Source organism: Leptonychotes weddellii, chromosome 6, assembly GCF_054177405.1.
Source record: "Leptonychotes weddellii isolate Sample4059 chromosome 6, ASM5417740v2, whole genome shotgun sequence".
Lineage (NCBI taxonomy): Eukaryota > Metazoa > Chordata > Mammalia > Carnivora > Phocidae > Leptonychotes > Leptonychotes weddellii.
The window spans coordinates 10,204,448-10,211,486 of NC_138374.1; the positions used below are offsets into that span (position 1 = coordinate 10,204,448).

At 40.0% G+C, this 7,039-nt stretch overlaps 1 protein-coding gene across 4 annotated transcripts in view; it reads right to left on the reverse strand.

The window, feature by feature from the left end:
* Positions 1–289: 289 nt before the first annotated feature.
* Positions 290–7,039, reverse strand: part of SEC23IP (SEC23 interacting protein) — a 44,065-nt gene continuing 37,315 nt past the window's right edge. For 2 of the 4 annotated variants that reach the window (XM_081823396.1, XM_081823393.1), the window contains exon 19: positions 290–1,429. The gene's annotated coding sequence lies outside the window, so the exon portion shown is untranslated. Of the gene's footprint in view, positions 1,448–7,039 lie in introns of all 4 variants that reach the window. The other 2 variants (XM_081823395.1, XM_081823394.1) reach the window with 2 other exon arrangements.

A 7,039-nucleotide genomic window follows, 5' to 3' on the forward strand; every position in this document is an offset into this window, starting at 1 on the left:
GACATGAAGGCCAAATGGGAGTCAGTGAAACTGTATTCCAGCCCAATCTGCCACTAGATCTGCAGCCAGAGAAAGGCAAGCACTGTTGCGTCCTCAGCGATCGAATGAGATGGCTGGCATGAATTATGTTGCCTGAGATCACGTGCAGCTCTAAAATTGTTCTGTCCTAATTCAATTATTAGGAGCAAATGCTATGAATTAACTATATACAGCAGGGACTCACAGTGAAAAGTAAATGAACGCTGAACTCACAGGCATATTTTTAAGGAAGACGAGAAACGTTTGCTGCTTTTTAAAAATGCAATACTATTTTATTCACACTAATTAGAATATATACACAAAAAATGTGTATCATATGTTGCTTTCAAAAAATTCTATGTTCCATGAGAACTATGTAATAAACAGTGTAAAATGTTTCTACCGCATAACAAAAGAAGAAAAATCAGCATTCCCATGTATTAGGAAAATATTTAAGATAATTTGAAGTTATAATAAAACAAAGTGAAATATTACAGAACAGTCTTTTCAGGAAGTAGATTTATAGTCTAGAAGCAATACATTTCATACTTTGAAACACTTTGGTATAAGTGAAATTAATACAAAGCAAAAAAAAAAGAGAAAAAAAGAAAAAGAACAACAACAAAAAAAAAAACCCAAGAAACTCTACTTTGGTTCTCACATTAATTGAAAGTTTAGCAACGAGGCAACTGCACAGCTAACTCAGATGACAAAATGGAAAGCCTCCCGTTTGCCCCCCAACGACCCCACTAGCGGACATGGATGTCCCGGGAGAGCACCTCCCAGGACTTCTGTGCTGCAGGAGCATCTCACTTCCACAACTACAGGCTCAGCGAGCGCTTGAAAGGCTTCATAAGACCTCAGATTCAACCTGGAATATAAGCAATCTTGGCTACTTCCTCTTAGACACAAATGACCCCTCAGTAAAGCAGCTGGGAACTACAACTCACATTTAAAGTAGAACATAAATTTTTGGAAAATCATATAACTATGGTTTCTCAAGAAGTCCATACTTGAATAAAAGAACATACTACATTAATAAAAAAAAAATGCAAGTTTAATAGCCCATTGACAATAGGTCTTTAAGAAACAGAAATAACCGTCTGCATGCCACAAATATTTCTTCATTGATACCACGCATTACTTTGACAGCTGTACAACTAACCTGATCTGAGGAATTTTTAACTGCATCATTTTTAAAATTACATTTTCTTATCTATACTGTCCAAAGGTGGTACTGATTTTCTTCATTGTCTTTTTGTTCTGTAGGTTTTCTTTTAAATGACTTCCTACTTGTGAGAATTCTTTCTGAGCCAATGTTGATGAACCACTTTTCTGTCATCCATCACAGGAGCAAAGTGGGAATGTCCTCTGAGAGTTTTCTCAGCAACGTAATTTCTACTCCAACTTTCTGGAAAGACAAGGAAGTCTTTAAGAGAAAAAAAGAATCCTTGGTGAACTTTGCAAACTTATAGTAATAATATACTATGCACTGTTGTTCCTTCCTGAAGTAAAAGAATATTCTGTCAGGTGCTCAGCTTTACCACACCTGCACCATTAACTGCCTCCGAAGAACCAGGCCTGTGAGCACAAGGCCTCAGGGCTTCTGAAGGGACAGAAGTGCGGCTGGGAGTATTCAGTGAGATTGACTAGTGTGGTAGACCTTCAGAACAAAACGAGTATAGAAAGTAAAAGAAAAAATTTCTGTCAAGTTCATGTGAGGCTTTTTAAAGAACAATTCTAAAAAGGACTAAGGGAGATAAACACAAAGAATTATTCAACAGAAGTGCTCTCCATTTACACGAACCATGTATAGAACTGTCAATATTCTAAATTAATTATTTTATAGTATTAAAACAGTATCAGGACCTTAAGTTCTTGCCCAAATTTTATAACCAAGTATAAGAAGAAAGAAAACAATGAACAGTGAACAATTATGTGTGAAATTAAAGGTTCTTAGTTTTTCTTATTAGGTGATATTAAAATCCTAGAACTACACTGTTTGGGTTTTGTTTTGCTTCTGTTTTGTGGAGAGAGACTGTCAGGGGTACTTGAGTCATTTCAAAATTCATTTGGAACAAGAGCCAAGGCTTACGGTATACTGAGAACTTGCCCTGAGACAGTAAAATCTATCAAGTTACAATCACTAAAACACCATATTTCACTAAGTGTAAGACATCATGAAATGTAAGATGAACCATTATTTTATGTACCCATGCAAAGAAAAGGAAAGATGCTCAGGATACAGAGTCTAAAAGGAGACAGAGACCACTTCAAAAAGTGGGGACACTGGATGGCTACAGCCTCAATGAGGGGTAGAAAAAAATAACCCTTCCTCTACAAGGGACAGCAAAGAAGTCTGCACACGTCTTCCCTGACAATGGGAAGAAGGGGAAAAATATTCCTTGGTATTTGAACTGGTCCCCCAGCCCTGCCAGCCCACAAATTTTGTGGTCTGAATTCACACTAGCAGCATAGTCCAAAATATGTCAAGCAGAGAAATTAGTTTAAGAAGACCCAAGTTGGTAATGACCCCTCCCTCCCGCACCCCCAACCCACCCCCCCCCCAGTAAATGGCAGAAAAAAAATGCAAATCATCTCGGGAAGAACTCAACTGCCATCCAGGCAACAGCTGATTAGAGGATGTAGTCCAAATTTAAATATAAAATGTGGAATCTGTATGACTTGAAATCAGTGAAATATGGTAGGCAGATAAATAAGTCTATAGAAGAGATGTCCCAAAGCCTAGAAAACAAATACTGGGTACACTTATCGTGATGAGCACCAAGTTATGTTTGGAAGTGTTGAATCACTACATTGTACACCTGAAATGAACTTAACACTGTATGTTAACTACACTGGAATTAAAAATTTTTTAAAAATCAATTTTCCCATCAAAAAAAAAAGAAAGAAAACAAATATTAGGCATATAAAAAAATGTCAAACCAGAGCATTTCATAAAAACATCAATGACAAAAGGATACATTTCAATATATGGCACAGGCAAAAAAAAAAAAAAAAAACTAAGAAAAAAGTTAAATCCCTCTCTATTCTTCTAAACTATATTCTTTTAAACTTTAAAGTTAAGTGAAAAACAAAACCATTTAAGAACAAAAAAATTTAACCATAATTATTGAAATAATAAAAAAAAATTTTTTTAAAGATTTTATTTATTTATTTTTACAGAGAGAGAGAGAGAGAGTGCGCACAAGCAGGGGGAGTGGCAGGCAGAGGCAGAGGGAGAAGCAGGCTCCCCACTGGGCAGGGAGCCCGATGTGGGGCTCGATCCCAGGACCCCAGGATCATGACCTGAGCCGAAGGCAGTTGCTTAACCAGCTGAGCCACCCAGGTGCCCCAGGCCTACCTATTTTTAAAACATGCTCTCTACCCACCCAACCCCCAAAGGCCAAAGCATAAGCAAAAATAAAAGGCAAATGTCAAACTGGAAAACAACTCTGCAGTGACGAAGTGTTAATACCCTTAAAATATCATAACTATAAATCAGAAACAAAAATACCCTACACCACACACCTCCACACCTTTTGCTCAAAGGCCAAGACTAGACAACTGACAAGAAAGACAAATGGCCACCAAAATATACCAAAAATGCTCCATGTCACTAGTGACGGAAATATAAACTAAAACAATGATAAAAATTCATGGCTATCAAATCAGCAAAATTTTAAAAAATGGTAATACCCAATGTTGGCAAGGATACAGGAAAACCAGCACTTATATCGACATGAAAATTGAGCAACCTTTCTGAAACACAATTTAACAACAGGTGTAGATCAAAATCCTTTGCAAATGTGCAATATTCTTAGATTCAGCAATGCGACATGTAGGAATTTATCCCAAACAGATATGTGCAAAAGGTACATGCAACTATATGTCAGATTTATAATAAAGTTGGAAAAACACTAAACACCCAACAATGGTAGAAAACTTAAGTACTTTAATAAATAATAGAACTATAAAATGGAATACAATGTAACTATTAAACATCATGTATCACCAAAGCATTGTTTGTATTAGTAAAAGATTAGAATAATCTAAATGCCCATCAACAAAGAACTGGCTAAAAAAACTATAGTGCAGCAGTCAATGGGATACTACACCATCATTACAAAGAATGAGACAGCTCTTATGTTCTGATAGATCTACTTCTCTCGGTCTGAAATGATCTTCTTTCCCCAGATACCCACCTGGCTTACTTGCTTCAATGACACATTACCAGTGAGAGTATCCCTCAGCATCTTATATAGAACAGCAACTTGTCCCATCCTAAGTGCGCTCCCTCTCTCCCTTACCCTGCTGCTCTATTTGTACCATCTGGCACACTGCAATGGTTTATTTACTGTCCATCCTCCCCCAGGGGAAAGAGGATCCTATCTGTATCAGTGCCCATACTCCCCTCCTTCATCCGCCACCGGGAAAGACGCATCCCTGCTCCTTTCTTAAGGCTAAACGCTTCACTTGGCCTTGGCCCCTTCCCACACTACCTTTTCAAGTATTTCCCTCCACAATTAGCCCCTTTTACTCTTTCCTTATCAATTTCACCCCTAATACTGGATCATTCTCAGTAGCAAACAAACACACCTTAATATCATAAAATGTCCCCATCTTATTTCTATTATCCTTCACAGCAAAACTCTTTCCTCTCTGACCCTTACCTCTCCTCCACCCACTTTACCTCTGCCATGACATGAAAACACCTTTGCTCTCAAGGTCACCAATGATGTCCTATGTTTGCCTCAAGCCAATGGCCAAGTCTTGGTCCTCTTCTTCCTTAGCCTCTCTCTCAGCAGCACTTGGACACTGCTGACTACTCTCTCTTGAAGCAATCTTCTCTCAGCTTCCCTGAGATCACAAGCCCCCATATCTTCTTTCACTTAAATGGCTCCTCCTTGTCCACCAGACCTCTTCTCTTCTCCACTTACACACTCCAAGGTGATCTCATCCTGTTTCTGGTTTCAAATGGCCACATATATGCTGATAACTGATTTTAAGGTCATTACCTTTAGCTCTGAGCTTCAGAGCATCAGCTCCAGGACATCAACTACTGACTAAACAGAACAGAACTACAGATCCCCATCCCCACACCTCACAAAAAAACTATGTTCTGTCTGCAAGCCTTCTCAGGAAAAGGTACCATAATCCACCCAGCTGCTCACATCAAAATCCTAGGCGTCATCCTCAACTTCTTTCCTTCCTCCTTCATGATGAGCTTATCTGGAAGTCCTGGACTTCCCTCCCTCCAAAACATACCTATGCTCAATCTCTCACCACCCCTATCACTAGAGCACCAGTCAATGTCACCACCAGCCTCCTAACTATTCTTCCTTCCTCCCACTTGCCCAGCAGTCTGCCCTCCACCCAGCACCCAGAGCATTCCTTCTGAAGTCTAAGCCAAGTCATATCACTCTTCCCGTTAAAACCCTTCATGTTTCCATTATACTTTGAGTAGAATGCAAAGGCCTTGCCTGCTTCCTCATAATCAGACCCACCCAACCCTCACTCCTCTACTCCTGTGTTCCCCTTCATTTATTACCCCTAGCCATACTGGCCTGCTTTCTGTCCCTCAAACGTGACATGTCTCTTCCCATCTCATGACCCTTGCAGCTGCCCTTCCTTCTGCTTGGATCGTTCTCCCCAAATCCTCAGATGTGCACCTCCTTCTCATCTTTCAAATTTCAACTCCAGTGTCATCATCTCAGCAAGGTCTTCCCCAGAAGCAATCCATCACTCACAATACGTTCCTATTTTATCTCCACAAGACCTATCAATATCTGAAATTTACTTACGGATTAGAGCACAGGTGTACTATTGATCTCCTCCTGGTAGAAGGTAAATTCTTTAAAGGTGAGAATACTATCTTATTTTCCACTTATCCACGGCATGAAAACTGGTGCCTGGCACATAGTAAGTACCAAATAAATATTTGTGGACCAAATGAGAGACTATTTTGTAATTGAAAATCTGAACTGGGGTAGCTTTTGACATTACCTTTAGTTTATTTTAGTACTGTAATACCAGAAATGGTGAGAACAGATAAAACTGTATCAAGAGTCTGATTATAAAATGGCTTTTCAGACCTCTTACCTATCTGTTGACTAAAACTCCCTAATATACATTATGAAATGATCTAAGTGTACATTAATGGAAAATTGGCTAAAAAAGATGGAATATAGCCACATTACATTACTATGTAGCCATGAAAGAGAATGAAAAAGATACAAGCCAATATGGAAAGCTGTGCAAGTTATAAGGCTGATCAAAAACATCAAGTTGCAAAAAAATACGTTCAATGAGATCCCTTTGTTTTTACGCGCACGTACATTTAATTGGATGTACATGGGGCAATCCAAGGAAACCCTACTGAAAGTGGTTATCTCTCCAAAATAAAAAGGTGGAGGCTGAACTTAACATTTATTATATGAAAATTAAAAAGTGGGGCGCCTGGGTGGCTCAGTCGTTAAGCGTCTGCCTTCGGCTCAGGTCATGATCCCAGGGTCCCGGGATCGAGCCCCGCATCAGGCTCCCTGCTCAGCGGGAGGCCTGCTTCTCCCTCTCTCACTCCCCCTGCTTGTGTTCCCTCTCTCGCCGTCTCTCTGTCAAATAAATAAAAATAAATTCTTAAAAAAAAAGAGAAGAAAATTAAAAAATGCCAGGAACGGGGCACCTGGGTGGTTCAGTCAGTTAAGCGTCTGCCTTCGGCACAGGTCATGATCCCAGGGTCCTGAGATCAAGCCCCACGTCAGGCTCCCTGCTCAGCGGGGAGCCTGCTTCTCCCTCTGCCTGCCACTCTCCCTGCTTGTGCTTGCTCTCTCTCTGACAAATAAAGAAAAAAAGATTTTATTTATTTATTTGACAGAGAGAGACACAGCGAGAGAAGGAACACAAGCAGAGGGAGTGGAAGAGGGAGAAGCAGGCTTCCCGCTGAGCAGGGAGCCTGATGCGGGGCTCGATCCCGGGACCCTGGGATCATGACCTGAGCCGAAGGCAGACGCTTAACGACTGA